At 36.0% G+C, this 15,641-nt stretch overlaps 1 protein-coding gene across 7 annotated transcripts in view; it reads left to right on the top strand.

Moving 5' to 3' along the window:
• Positions 1–208: 208 nt before the first annotated feature.
• The window catches only part of LOC121321831 (zinc finger MIZ domain-containing protein 1-like), a 140,860-nt gene continuing 125,427 nt past the window's right edge, over positions 209–15,641 (top strand). For 3 of the 7 annotated variants that reach the window (XM_041261077.1, XM_041261082.1, XM_041261074.1), the window contains exon 1: positions 209–396. The gene's annotated coding sequence lies outside the window, so the exon portion shown is untranslated. The remainder of the gene's footprint in view (positions 397–15,641) is intronic. The other 4 variants (XM_041261078.1, XM_041261079.1, XM_041261075.1 and 1 more) reach the window with 3 other exon arrangements.

Raw genomic sequence — 15,641 nt, 5'->3', positions numbered from 1 at the left:
CAATGTTTTATATGTATATGTTTTAAAATTATAGTTTAGAAAGCGCGATCTATGCAGGTAATACATATTTGATTTTATTTTTTATGCAGAAGTAACAAATAATTAAGACGAAACACATAAAAACAACGATGGTATTCCAAAAAGATGGCGCTCCCTTTTCACACAGAAATCTGGGACAGATTTTCCCAGCAGCCACTAAGCAAGGCCCTTTGGTAATATAATAGCCAATGTAATTTGACACTTCAACTTGCTCTGCTCTCTTCTAGTTGATTCAGTTACATACTCACCCACTAACGTTTAGGTCATTTTCTCTCTGTGACGAAAAAAAAGAAGATATTTTAAAAGATCGGAAAATTATTAGGAATTTCTTTACCTGTGCCCGTCTCGGATCTGTAAGTAAGTTCCATGTCTATTTCCGTATCATGTTTCACACCTCTTGTGACCGGGGAAGGTTCTGTATCTAGTTGAATGAGGTTCTTGGAGAAACAATGGAGTAACCAGTTAAAGAAACATTGTATACAAGAGAGATATGCACAGGTTTTATAAGAGACAGGTTGCTTCTGTTGTTGGTTAGTAAAACAGGGTCTAGTTGGTACCAGGCACTATAGATTCTCAGCGGTGTGTGGTTATATTGTGTAGCTTTGTGAATAAATCAAGGCACTCAAAGTGTGTGGTTTGAGGTAGGTTCAGGTCACTTTTTGAGAGATATCCTATGTTAGTAAACGGAGGCATGGGTCTTGAGCACTGCTGTTTTTCATGCTAAAACAAATAAAACGTAATGGTATTTTCTACTGAATACACTGTAATGATACAACTCTTATATGGGATCATGCATACATTATAGCAATACAGATAATTTGCTGTTTTGTTTTGTTTGTTATTCTAAAACAAAAAAAAATGTAGATTAACACCGAGATCGCGCAGAGCTCGTGTAATCTTTGGAGAAAGTGCTCAATTCGTAGTTATTGAAAAAATAGTAACAAAAGCATATTGTGTTTTTATTTTATTATTATTATTTTATTTCTTTCGATGTCTGGATCGAAAGCCATTTGGGACTAGGGCCTCTCGCGCAGGGCAGGAGCGAGAACCAGGCTCTCTTTCACTACTGTACATCTGTCCAGGAAGCCAAGACTAACAGGCAGATGAAAAAAAAAGAGACAGACTGAAAGTAGCCAGCTCTGCTTTCTAACTATTGTCAGAGAGAGAGAGAGAGAGAGAGGGAGGGAATAGTTTTCACAGAAGCACTAAGCTTCATTTTTTTTTTTGGGGGGGGGGGGGGGGGGACTATTGGGGGGGGACTATGGGGTTAGACACTTCACATATGTAAGCAGGAGGAAAAAATATACAAGTACCAAAACTTGCTTTTTCAGAGTTGGGATTGTGTTACAGTTTTATATTTATTGTGTTACAGTTTTACATTATAAAAGAAAAAATATTCTTTATTTGGAATTTAAATTAAACGTCAACCCTGTGGTATGATATCTATATATATATATATATATATATATATATATATATATATATTATATATATATCTATATACTATATACATATATAATATATATATATATATATATATATATATATATACATCATTCAGTGCATTCAGAGTTTTATGTAAAGAACCACAATGCACATATTTAAGAATATATTTTTATTGTGTATCTTACACATACCATAATTGATTGGTTTAATGTTATGTTCTTCCTGCTTGATATTCCTCTGTAAATGTGCTTTTAACTGGTATTTGGGAATACCTTAACTTTTAAACTGAGCTGCAATGGAGTAATTTTAGTGGACTATTTTTCAACATACTGTAGTTTAAGATTTATTGTGTGAATGAAAATATTAGTTGTTGGAATCTATGCGTCTAAAAGTGGGGGAGGGGGGGGGTAGTATATACTATTTTGTTCTTACCTTTGTTATGTAGCCCTTTTGTTCTCTGACTATTCAAAATCTGCTGTGTAAACTATTTAAATAGATGGTTCTGTCAGCTATATTTACATATCAGTCTATTGCAAAGTAAATGTTAGTATTTAGTACCAGCAGTTCTTCAAATGTTAATACAAGCACACACATGCAACTGACCTGAAATGCAGTGTCCATAGAGACAGGACATAAGGGTAAATTTGTTGTTCTTTTTTTTAAAATGATGTTTTTGTGCTTCACTTCAAATCCTCAATGACTGTACCAGTGCCAAAGGAGCAGGTCCTTTCCAGTTTTCATAGATCAGATCTGTGTGAAGTTGGGGTTCTGACTGCCTTTTCAATGTGCTGGCATGAGAGTGGAGGAATTGGTTTGGCAGGTCAAACAAATGCCCCATAAAAGGTTTTCTATAAGTCTGAGTGCAAGTGTGTGCAAGGGGAGATGAATGGTCAGGTTTTTTTTTGTTCTTTTTTTTTCCTTGGGGTGCTGTTGCAGAGTGAGCTTGTGGTTTAACATTAATTGTTGCATTAGGCTTTTTGATAGAGCTTTGTGGAAATGTAGAAATATTTTTAAATGTTGATTCCAGAATATTTACAGTACCCAGGTAACTGGCCACCTGATAATAAATACCAATACAGCACTTCTTATCGTGTTCATTTTACCAATGATGTTATTTTAAGACTGCTGGTGGCTTGCTTTACTGCCACAATTTTTTATTACAAGAAAGAAAATACTAATACTTTAGCAAAACAGTGTTTGGGAGGCTGAAACCACTGTCCTGTAAGCATGTATGTTTTGCTTGTCCATGTTGAGCTTGGGTGAATTTGCTGTGCAGAGGAGTTAATTTTCTTCCCTGCTTAGAGGGGGCCCCACTGAGCTTCTGAATTACCAGGGGCAGAAGCACTGGATGACCTTCTTCTATTCAAGTTGAGGATGTTGAAACACCAGCTGTCAAACAAAAGACACATTGAAACTGAGATCTGCAACAGAGCACGTGTGGCCAAGACCAGAGAAGCACATTTGTTAGCAGTGTTTTCCACAAACTGAGGAAAACAGGAAAAGTAAAGAGTAGTCATATCTCTTTCAAGATGTGCTAAGCTCCTTAAATCAACTTGTGCATCTCTCTCTCTTTCTCTCACTCTCTCTCTCTCTCTCACCACTGTTCAGATGCAGTCCTTATGGCTTAACAATCAGGGGACAATTACAGTAGTTCATGACACTGTTTTGCATCAATAATAGCTAATGATTATTTTCCAAAATTGATTTTTTTTTTTTTTTTTTTTTTTTTTTTTTTTTAGGGGTAGATTATTTTAGCTTGGGTATTTCTTTTAATTAAAGCGTCTGTTTTGATTTTGAGGATTATATTCGTGATGTAAAGCTGTATAATGGAACTAACATTAATTGGGGTAAATCATTGTAATGGCTTTCCTTTGAAAACTAATAAAAAAAAAAAAATGACCATTTTTTAAAGTACATTTGAAAAGAGTAACAGCAAGTTATAAAGTTTTAAATTCAGACAGGTGTGTTGTACTTCAGACGGCACATTGAGATTTGAAACTTCACAATGGCTGAATCGGTTGACTTGTTTGGTAACAATTAAGAGGTCTGATAAGCATACTGGTATTTTTGAAGCACAAATACATTTTCTAAGGAGATAGTGTTGTACGAGTCTTGATCGGTGTTCTGCAGCTCTGCCACTTGGAGGAATTCCAGCTGAAGCAGAGAGCAAGCAGTTAAAGAATCACAGAATGATAACCCTATCAGTCAACGTGTATAAACCAAAGTTAACCACTATTCTCAGCTTGTGGGAGGAGGGGGTCCTTTAAGTGGTTTTCATGGGTTGAGGTTATTTACAGTGTTCTTTTTACCCTCCAAGGTTTGTTGCTAAAGTCATATTCTTTTATAGGGATAAACCGTGAACATGAAATTTGGTATTATGCAAGAAACATTATTTTAAAGTTTTGCTGATTTTAATTTTTTTTAAACTGAAAGGTAGCATTTAAATCACAGCAGCTTAAACAGTGTAACCCCACACTTCCCCTAAAACCAGACTTGGGCAATGTTTAAGTTCAGCCTCAAAGAGGAAATTGCTTCCTACTGAGTCACCAGCAGCCCTTCCTATAGCACCTGGTGTTCCTTGGAGGTCTGTGATCCGTATACTCACAAGGTCGAACCATGCTTTAATATTAACATAGAAACCTAAACTGATTTCATTCGAGCATTAGCTTCTTCACCTGAAGAATTTTTTGTAGAAACCTGTTGTTGTTGGAAACAGACTGCGTATTTAACATCAAGCATCTATCTATCTATCTATCTATCTATATGAGAAAGAGAAGGTTTTTAAAAAATGTACAGAAAAGGTTTTGCCTGAAATGTTCTACAAATAAAATATTTTTTAATCTTTTAGACCTTTTCATTCATATGCTTTCAATTTTGTACACTGCAGTTATATATAAGTAAATTTAATTATAGCATGGCTTAATTTAAAATGTGTTTTAATTATTTTTCATCCCCCAAATGACAGGTAGCCCTGTTATATGCGGCATAAACCGCACGGCCCATCGTGGCCCATCGTGGTTTATACCTTATAAACTATATATATTCACTTTCACTCTGTATAATAGAATGACTTGAATACCTGAATAAAATAATCAAATAATAACAATAATTTAAGTACTGCTCTAGAGTGCTGTTTTTTTTTTTTTTTTTTGGTAGAGAGGTGTGGCCTGTTTTTTGCTTCACTTAAAGGGAATTTTAATCAAGATGATCCTTGGGGACTTCCTGGAGTGATACATTCTTCATCTTACTCCATCATCTTCATCTTAGTGCTGTCTTTTTGTTTAAAAGCATCTGTGGTCCCCTTATTGACAATGGGACCACGGGAGTGAAGGGGCTAGTTGTTTACAACAGGTGTCTATCTCTGGATCGCTGTTCCGCTGCAAGCCTTCCTTGGCTGTAAACCTTAAGACAGGCTTTGAGGCCCTCAGTGTCTCAAGTTTATGCATGTTTGATTTGACGTTCTTTGAAAATATACGCAAAAGATGTTGAGATTGTGTCTCAGTTCTAGAGGTAATGTAAGCTTTGATTCATAATGTACTGTACACAAAGCAGCTCACTACAGATTCTGGAGTTAGACCAGTGACCTTTCTTTGTAGGAACTTAAAGCTGTGTTTTTAAGTGTTATTTTGTTGCCTAGTAGCTAACAGTGCAACGATTTTCCAAAATATAGTAGACATTTTGCCACTTAGTTTGTTTTCATGTAAGGATGGATCAAAAAGTTTCTTCTTTCTTTGTTGCACTGTTGAATACAGGCTTAAATGGTCCCATATGAAATTTAGTTTTTTACTTCCATTAGGTATCAATGTAACATAATTGTGGCACTTCAGCTAAAATCAAATGGCATTGATAACTATTGCAGAAACAGAATTGTAAAGCAGCATGTAAGCTCATGTTTTATTCATAAGGTTTTAGAAAATGTTTTACTGTCTCTTGGCACCAGAATCCTCCTCCTTTTTTTCCTTACTTGTACTGTTACGTTTTTTTGGTGATTTTCTTTCAAGTCAAGTCAAGGAATTAAATCGTTCTGTTGTCAAAACAAGGCAGATTGAACAGGTAGCTGTTGTTGTGTAAACACATTGTCACTTGACAGGGTTTTAACAGTCCCTTCCAGATGTATTCCTAAAGATCTAATGGAAGTACTATCTCTATCATGAACTTACCAATGCTTTAACATGACATGAATTCAAAAACTCACGTTGGAGATTATTGTTCAATGGGTCTTCTAGTTTCATTCATGCCAACATCGCAAATGATTGTTTTAACTCTCCTGGTAGCAGATGTTTTCAGGGCAAGCCATTTTCAGCCAAGCTGGCGTTCAGCTGGCTTGCGCATTTTGAAGTGCTGCAGGATTATACAAGTTCACAGTGCTTCAATGTACAGAGTTGGTATTCTGAAGGTGGGAATTGTTTCTTTTACATGAATACACATTTTTATCAGGCTGCATACACAGCCACACTTTCTGCTAACTTCTAATTGTACTGTGGCCTGTTTACAACAGCAAGCACAGGGTAATTTAATCAAATATTAGAAGGGCCAAGAATGCTGTTTCCCCTCCATAAACATGCAGTTTGTATGGTCTCTTTCAAGTCCTGATCATAATTTCCTGTTCTGTTCTAGGCATTGCTGCCCAGCTGTCAACCATTAAAAACCTGTTAATTTATATTATTTGATTCCACTGCTGTGTTACTCAGTAGGGTAATGGAAAGGAAAGCCAGTGTGATAGAAGCAGTGGTGAATTTCCCATCTGCACTTTCCAACAACCTCAGTACGATTCTTGCGGAATGGTGGTACACAATTTTACCATACTTTAAAGGTGGTTGAATTACATTACATTTTTTTTTTTAAACCTCTTGTATAAGAGGTACAGTACAAACTCAGCACATCTCCTAAAATGTAAACGTTTCCAATTTCGCAGATGTCGTCTGTATTTAAAGTGTAATCGACAGCTGTGCAGTAAAAAGGGCTGAGACACGATGCGTCCTTCGTACAGCAAAGAGCCTTTTATAGCTGTCTGCGTCTGACGTATCGCATTCATCTGCGACAGAAGTATGAACCAGCCTTAAAGGGTTTACTATTTTTTTTTTTTTTTTTTTTTTTTTTTTTTTTAACCTAAGCAAAAAATATTTCCTATTCAAAACAATAGGTAAGAAGTGTTAAAACCTTGAAGAAATACATGTTTATGTTTTGCACCCTCAATCACCTACCAATCCATACATGGAGATGTACAGTGTGCACCCCCAGAGCCAGAGAACATATTGCACATCTAGAGTAGCCAGGCTATAGAATATGTATGTGTGAGTGGGCAGTTTGGCTCTAGACATGTACATTTACGTTACTTCATACATGTACATATTCTTAATTCTGTGCGCCATAGACATCAATTATACAGGTGTTTTTATTATTATTGTATATGACACAAATATAATACATTTTGATCTAGCCCAGATTTTTTCCATCAGTCACAAATGCAGAATATTGTAGTTTAAACATAGATAAACTAAAAGGGGTACCATCTAAAAAGAATATCTAATACCTCAGGTGCAGTGTGTGCATCACAAACCACAGTGGCAGTGGTGAAGTGACAGCTGTGGGCAATAAATGAAGACAGTAATAGAAGTCTCAGTGCTAGATAGAGCGTAATAAATCAAGCCCAGTGCAGTGAGTGCACAGACAAATCCGCATGCAGCTGCAAGCACCACTTCCCAGGTAAGAGCTGTTGCAGTGATTTTTAATAACTGCTAAGCAAACAATGCAAACGCTTTCCTGTTGGTTGTGGTGACTTCTCTCTATTGTGCGCCAAACAGCATCTTAAAAAGTGATTTTAATCTTTTAAGTACCCTGAGACTTCCCTGAATTAGAATTCTCATGGGTAAAACATATTGAGTTTTATTACAATTCCTATTGGGCTAATAAATCCTAACATTGCTACAGTACTTTTAGAATATGTTGGTTTTTTTTTTTTTTTTTTTTTTTTTTTTTTTTTCGCCGATAATGTAGGAAAATGTGTTATCTTACAGCAAACACTCATTACCATGACCACACTGGTGATTTATCACAATGGGGTACTATTTCATAATCTAATAATATTCTTGTATGTTTGAGGGGTTTTTAAAGGTACATATAAAGAGATAGTACTGCCGAAGAGATCCAGTATATTTTGTGAATATATACTTACAGTAACAATCTCAAGAATCTTTTCTTTTGGTAGGATTATTTAAAACAAACTGATTTACATGAACATATTTTATAGCTGGCTTTTTAGTCGTGTGGGTATTTTTCTACTAATATATTTTATTGAGCCTAATGATTTCTGAAAATATAGATATTGCAGCTTCAGTGATGATGTTATCTATGCTAATATGAACTGCACCTCTGCATAGTTTAGTGTAAACTCTTTATGCCGTCACAAGAGCGTAGTACTTACGAGACATTGATGTTCTCTGCTATTTTTATAAAACAAGTCAATGTGTGACTCCGTTCCATACTGATGTTGTGTTTGCTCAGCTAGGAGATCCTCAGGGTAGGCAAGCAGATTCTAGCATCTCTGAGTTCACTTCTTAGAAAACTGCCCACCAGGGATAAAGGGAGCATAGTACAGTAGATGTCAGACTGGATTTTCATTAGATTTCAATTTTGGAAGACAAAGCATTGCATACTTAGTGACTAATCATGGAAAAAACCAGGAGCAGTTAACCTTATCAGCAAGAAAATTAACTTGATAATGTGCCTGGTGCTGCTTTTTTCCTATTTGTATCTTGGGTGTGTAATTTCATAAGCTGTGGTTGAAAGACTGTGACTGTGACAAAGATTACTTTTGTTTGCCTTCTTTTCAATGTTGATGGCGCAAGTAAATGGTGACATATCACTAAATTGGAAGCTTCTCTGTTGCTCTGCTATGGCATGCTATTTACACCGGGAAAAAATGGTTCCTGAGAGAGGGAGAGATTAAATGAAACCTGATTTCAAATTAAATTTCAATGATGTTTATTGCTAACTAGACACTTTTTAAATTGCAACAATGGTATTCATATAGCATTATTGCTACTAGAAAATCGCAAACTGAATAGTAAGCAACAGACGGTGTCTTAGAAATCATCACACATCATTGCCTTCTTGTCATGGTTCATTACTAATGTCAAGTAATGTGGTTACATTTTAGAATGCAACTTTAACCAGAATTTAATGTATGCTAATTCTATCCAGTTGCAGGTAGTGAGTGCCAAGCCATCCTATTGAGGCCTTGCCACTTTAAGTGACTAATACAATGGTAATTTTTTTTTTTTTATTTCCATTCGCTTGGTGGAGGCTGCTCTTGATGAGTAAATTGAAAAGGCTTATTGCTTTCATCTTTAGAGCATGTCCCATTGTGTGCATTTTGTGATAAGGAGGGGGGTGGGGTGTATCACGTGAGTGGTAATTGTATTTATTTTGGGCTCCTTTCAAGCTGTCATGGTAAATCTGTTTGACTTGTCACTTTGTAAATCATTATAGAGGATTAAAGCCTTTTTACGACAATAAAAAAAAAAAAAAAAAAAAAAAAAAAAAAAAAAAATTTTGTGCCATGTTAATTTTGCCTTTCTGACAAGCTAGCTGTGCTATTAGGTTTTTTCATAACTCCAAGATAAAAAAAAAAAATGTAAACAATCATTAGAAAAGAGTCATTAGAAGTTGCTGGAGGTGGGTGAAACATAAATCTTAAACCGTAAACACAGTTAAACAAAGTTCCATAATGTTTTGAGGTGTAGTCGCTTAGTAACGTTTTCATTATTTTCAAAGAAACTTGTTTTTCATCCATTGCTATGCTAGTGCTCAAAGCACTGTTCAGAACCAGTTAGTTTTGCAATTAATCAGCTACCACCCGTGTATAAAGTATCCAGGGCTTTAAGATTAGTATGGCCATTGGCTTTGCTTTGTAATGTGATCCAGATAAGTAGTGTTTTAGAGTCTACATGGACAACGAGTCATTTTAAAAAGCTGTTTAACCGAGAAAATCTTTAAAACTCCTAGAACCCTTGACTAGCTATAAATACATTATTACAAATAATACATTTGTTAATGTGGTAGTGGTCTTACCATTGTGTAGCACCACATATGACTGCATTTAATTTGGGTACTTTCTTGGTTCAGGTTGACAGAATTTAAGAATTTATTTGAAGTATGACACTGCAACGATTGAAATAAAACAATAATTCCTGAATTTGTTTAATTCCTGGTTTAACCATGTTGGCAGTGAGTTGTTCCCTGTCCTGAAGTTAACTGTTTTTGAAATGATAATGGAATATGTAACATTTTAGCTTCACTTAGACCTAGGACTGCAACGAAGGGTACATTTTGACCTTCGAAAGTTCGGAACACATTACCAAAGGAAGGAAGTAATCATGTTTTTATAATTTAAACAAAAAATAAAAATACATGTTGTTTATTTACATGTAATTGATGCTGCTTGCGATCTACACAGTAAGCTTGCATTGCAGCAACACCATCTGCCGCAGACAAAGCTTTATTTAACAGTCACCATTCCAAGCAGCTTATCAGTCATATTTTACCAGTACTAAAAATATTAATAATACAGTACTCCTAATAATATGAATTTACGCTTGTCAAGTAACCCCAGAGATTGGTTATGCCTCCATGATATGAATCGCTTTCACAGTTTGCATTCAACTTTTATTATTTTTTTTTTTTGGTTGTCTGGGCATTTAACAAAAGAATCCTAAACAGCAGAGGGGATTCGAGACATTTATTTAAATACAGCTTACGATATACGCTTAGCTGTTAGTGGCGAATTAAGAAATTAAAGGTTTGCCTCTGGAAAACACGACCTGGAGCGGGGAGGGGCAGACGGTGCTCAGTTTTTGAAATTAAAAAGATTTGTGTTATCGAATATTTTGTATGTTTCAAACATATTCTACCATAGCACTTCTCTTACACTGTCTTGTACGCTAGATATTCAGTACATATTTTAGTGAAGCAATACAACCACTAGAGGTACGGGCCCACTGCTTTGGAGATCCCGAGCTCCAGTTGTACGTAATATATAATGATGTGGTAGCTGATTTTATTAACAACTTTTATGTATGTAATATGCATTATATAAATCAAAAAATCGAATTTTGCATGCGAGTGACATGTAATCTATGATTTATAGTATTCACACACTGTCAAACGGTTTTTGTTAATAGAAAGAAAAAAAACATACAGTGTGTGAACCCTTCCGATGAACCTTCTGAAGGTTTAAAACAATCTTCAAATCCCTGGCTAGCGAACAAACCTTAAAACTTTCGGACACAGCCCTACTTAGACCATATTGATTAACAGTTTAAAAGAGCTGTTAACCTTTTATTTCTTGTTTCGGAGGACATTAAATGCAAGCTGCTGCTCTTTGTTCTTGGTTTGTGCTTTTTGGCAGAATTTTTTGTGCTACTCACATTCTGCGTTCTATTAGCTTTACATTAAAAGGTATAGCGTTGCCCAACTGAATGGTGAGAGATTAACTTTCATTCACAGATGGGTGGAAACCACATCTGTGGGGAGATCTTGAATGCTTCTGATGCTTCAACCTCATAGACAGGAATAATCTGTGTTGGAGAGAGTGACTTATTAGGGGTTATAAAAGAATACCTACCTAATTAGTGTAAATTAGGCCCTTTGAAAAAGATACTGTCATTGTTAATAAAGACCCAAATGACTCCTCGAACATGGAATTGGAAATGTTTTACATTCTGAAGTGTAAAACATGGGAGAAAAGTCTGTGCCGCATGTGAAATAACTGCATCTGGAAATATCTTTGCAGGACTAAAACTGCTAATCACTAGCTAAAGAAATGTCATGAATTTTGAACATATTACACTTGGGCATGCTCTCTAATAATCCAAAACATTAATAGACACTCTGACTAGCTGTTGGCTCTGCATCTGCGTTCAGGAGATAAAAGTGCCAGTTTGAGGTGATTTTTATCAGCTATGCAAGCTTTTGACCTGTAGAAAAAAGTCAGTTTGTATTTTGGTACTCTTAAATGCCAAGGAGTGGAATTCAAACAACATTTGTAAATGGAATGTGCATAAAACTGCTTAAAGTAAGATTTTCATTAATGTATATTTTGAATAATAAACATGCCTGTGTACACACTTGACAGATTATTTAAGTAGTATATGTGTGTCACATTTTTATGTAACTTTTATTTTTGTCCAAACAAGAAAGGAGACTATTCAAAGATTGCGATATTTTAAGTCAGATATTGTCCTAACATCTGTCATCCATTCCATCACTGGTTTTATGAAGTCATCCTCTTTATGACTTTTACTGCTGTACAACACGTTAAGCATTGGATAGATCGTGCCATATTGTCAATATGGTCCACCCGTGAAGAACCTAGTAATGGGATTGAAAATGCATGTGTTGCCCTGATACCCAGTCTGGGCAGTGGCTGAAAGCCATTGAACAAAACTATAACTCCTGGAATGATGGAAGCCATGCATTCGGTTGCTATTATGTTACACGTGTTAACAAAATGAAGCAGCATCAACACATGTGTATCTATTGAAGTAAACAAATCATTAACCACAGACCTTGCTACAATGTTTACAAAATGCTTACCATAAAAAAGTTTAGAGCTAACAAATCGAAAAGTAGCTGTTGTAGACAAAGACAGTCAGGAGGCTCCAAAGGTTGATGTGTGCTCCAGTGTTGTGCTGATTCATTTTTTCATCAAGGAATGGACACAGAATGTCACTGTATAAAGCAGCACCCCTATTATTGACTGTTGATTTTAGCATGTGGTGCCACTAAGTATTTACACACAAATTTTGAGGCCAGAACCCCTATTTCACGCTCCCCTGAGTTTGGGTAGATGTGGGAGCATACATGCTTAGAAATAACCACAATGATGTTGAAGGGAGTGTACTTGAAATAATGGTCTTTTGGAAGTGGGACTATTTCAATTTGCTGTCTAGTATCATAAATACCAACCACTTTTTAATTTTATAAAGAACATTCCTAATGCAAGAAGCAATGGATTGGTGCACAAATCTAAACCATATGTTTCTTTGTTTTTTTGATGTAAGAAATTTGCTTAATGTTCAGAAACAACCCTTGCAAAACATTATTGTTGGTAGCAGCTTGAAATGAAATGCGAGCAAGTCCACGTTTAATAAAATCAATCAGATTGTTTCTCCAGTAATTCTAGAGCCTAATGCATCATTAATGTTGCTAATACAGTGGCAGTCAATTTGCAAACTTCCAAATACATGTGTGTGTCTGCCAGGCCAAAATGGAAATTGTAACGGAGGAGAGAATGGGATTCTAAAGGATTTGATGTATCTGGTGTCAGGTGCATGCTTATTATTTTATTTTTTCAATTACTGTCACCTTTCCCAAAGCAGTTTTCAAAGAGACCTGTTTTAGAAACAACATTGTGAGCTTTTGCTACTACCAACAGTAAAATGAAGGCATTAGCCTTTTTTATTTTTTGTCTATTGTCATTTTTTTGGCAAGAATATCTAAACAAACAGCTTGAAAACCACAAATGTGTTGCACAGCTTACATGCAGTAAGTCATTCATACCCTCTGCTAATACAAGTACAGATACTGTTTAGTCACAGGGGAACAGAGTGGTCAGAAAGCTTCAGTCAAGGAGGAAGCTTATTTACCAGCAGCAACTTAGACAAACTGAACAGCCGGATTTCTGATGAAGCAGCGATCACAGAAGGTTGAATTATGTAAGAATGTAGTAAAAATTCGCTAAGGAGTCATATTGTAATGCAAACCCCAGTGGCGGTAGGGATTTTTTTTTTTTTTGAGTAAGTATATTCTAATTTTTATTTTTAAATATTGTTTTTATATATAAATCCATGTGCTAAGGTGCTTTGACTGTGAGTTCATGAGTTGCTTGTCATTTCTTGTTGCCAGCCACAGACACACATAATGTAGGCCAGATCAGCCAAAGAGTATTTGTGCAACACCGTATAGTGTTTTGTAAGAAAATCAAACAGAAACTTGATTCAAAGTGCCATATACCTAGATAGCATTGTCTCTACTTCTATAAAGACACTTGGGCTAATTCAGCTGTTACAAATACATTTGGAAGGCAACTAGAATTCTGGTAAAAGCATCTTAAAACAGATTTTTTAAATCTAAAAACCAAAAATGTGTTTTGAGTAATTGCAGAAAGAACAACTCAGAATGACTGGACACATCATTAAAAGGTAAGGGGACAGGAAAATGAGAGAAGTTAATATGAGGCTGCTTGCTGCTTCAGTGCACAGATTATAAACTACTACGATGTGGTTGAAGCAGGAAAAGACTGAGCTAGCCATCCACACACTTTGAGCTGTTCCAGTCCTAGCTCCTCCCATCAGGAACTGCTCTATGTACTGGTGCCCAGAGAGCTTCCAATGGGGTATTAAGGAAAATCATAAGGGATCAAGGAAGTGTATTCCCTCAAGAACTGTACACTTCCCCTTGTGTTTAAGCTATCAATTTAGGAAGTAGTCAATTAGTAAACAAATTATTGCTGATCACTCTACGTGGCCAGTGCCATTAGTAGATGATTTAAGTGCTAAATCCACATAGCCTGCTTATTACTTTGATCATGCCTGCTGTGTCGTTTCATCATTTCTGTATCATTATTAGTGAAGTCAGCTGTTCTCTGGCAATAACCTTTATTACCAATATGTGCTTCTTATTTACACCATACCCAAATGTTCAAGTGTTTCTTCTTTTTTTTTTTTTTTTTTTTTTTTTTTTTTTTTAAATAGTGGGGACCAATAATTAATGGATCAAAAAAGTTGGAAGTTAGAGCCATTCTAGGCTTTACTGTATTGGCTTAATTAAACACACTTTGTTGGATTTAAGCTCATAAGCCAGACAAACTGAAACTACGTGTACTGTACAAATAGTGTCCACCCCTGTAATTTATGCTCGTTAACTTGTTAGTGCATTTTTATTTACAAATAATATTTACCTTTTTATTGGTAAGTTGGTGATGTTGCACTATGATGCACAGTTATTTCTAGAGAGCTCTATAAAATTTGGCATCTGGAGTAATTTTTTAACTCGCATTAACCCACCAGTAACCCCAAATTTTCAGTAGTGCTGGTAATAGTAACTGCTATGCTGTGTTCGGAGTGTTACTACAGCTTCCCTTTGTCATATAAATCTATGTGTCTTGTCTTTTGGCGGATGCCTACATTAAACTATCAAAATTTTAAACATTTCAGTTGTTTTAAATATACATTTGATTAAGTTAGTTGGTAAGCAATTAGGTGAGCTACAAAAAACAAAACTGAAGGCAAAAGTGAAAGCCTATTTGGTAACATGAATTCACTAATGATTGCTTGCAAGCCATCATTTTGTTAGAAAGGGGCTTTGTACAGTAATCCCTCCTATGTATTTTATTATTACTGTTCATCAATAGAGGGAACGGGTGGCATTTAGCCTTGAAGGAAACACAATAAAGGCACAGGTAAAAGGTTCAAAGTGCAGGTGTCCATTCTGTGAGACAACAATGCTTCTGTTTGTGCAAGCAGAGCCATCAGTAGTGCTGGCAGGCTGAATAGCTTGGCTTATCATGCAGCAGAGTACAGCAGGTCAGGGGAACTCTTGGGGAGAGATGATTGGCAGTCATGGTACACAACTCATTACACAAGCCGTGCAAAACAGAAACATTAGCTGATGCCAGTTCAAATTGTGCAAGTCCTCGGGGACTGCAGCACCATGCTCCATGAGTATAAAGTATTCCCTGTTTTAATCACCAATACTGAGTACTCACTGTTTTTATTGTGTGTGTGCTTATGGTTTGTATGTGTGTGTTTTGTTGTATTTATAGAATAGCTTGCTCAAACGTGTGCTGTATTCTAGCTTTTTATTGCTCTTCCTATAGGATACAATGCCTTGTCACAGACTTTAAAGGTGCTTATGTTTAAGCCCTTGAAGTGATCTTTCGTGGGCGAGCAAACGGTTTGCGTACTAGGACATGTGGGGGGAAAGGTAACAAGAAGTGGAAATGAATGGCTTTGTGTTTGTAGTTGGCTGACTTGTGGCAACAACTTTAAAATGAAATTGTACTTTTAAGACTCTACATTTCCTGGTCTACTGCTAGCTTTTGAGAATGGGGATACTCCTAGATTTAATCCACGATGCCTACTGAAATCTGGCCC

Source organism: Polyodon spathula, chromosome 10, assembly GCF_017654505.1.
Source record: "Polyodon spathula isolate WHYD16114869_AA chromosome 10, ASM1765450v1, whole genome shotgun sequence".
NCBI classification, from domain to species: domain Eukaryota; kingdom Metazoa; phylum Chordata; class Actinopteri; order Acipenseriformes; family Polyodontidae; genus Polyodon; species Polyodon spathula.
This window is presented reverse-complemented; position numbering and strand designations above follow the sequence as displayed.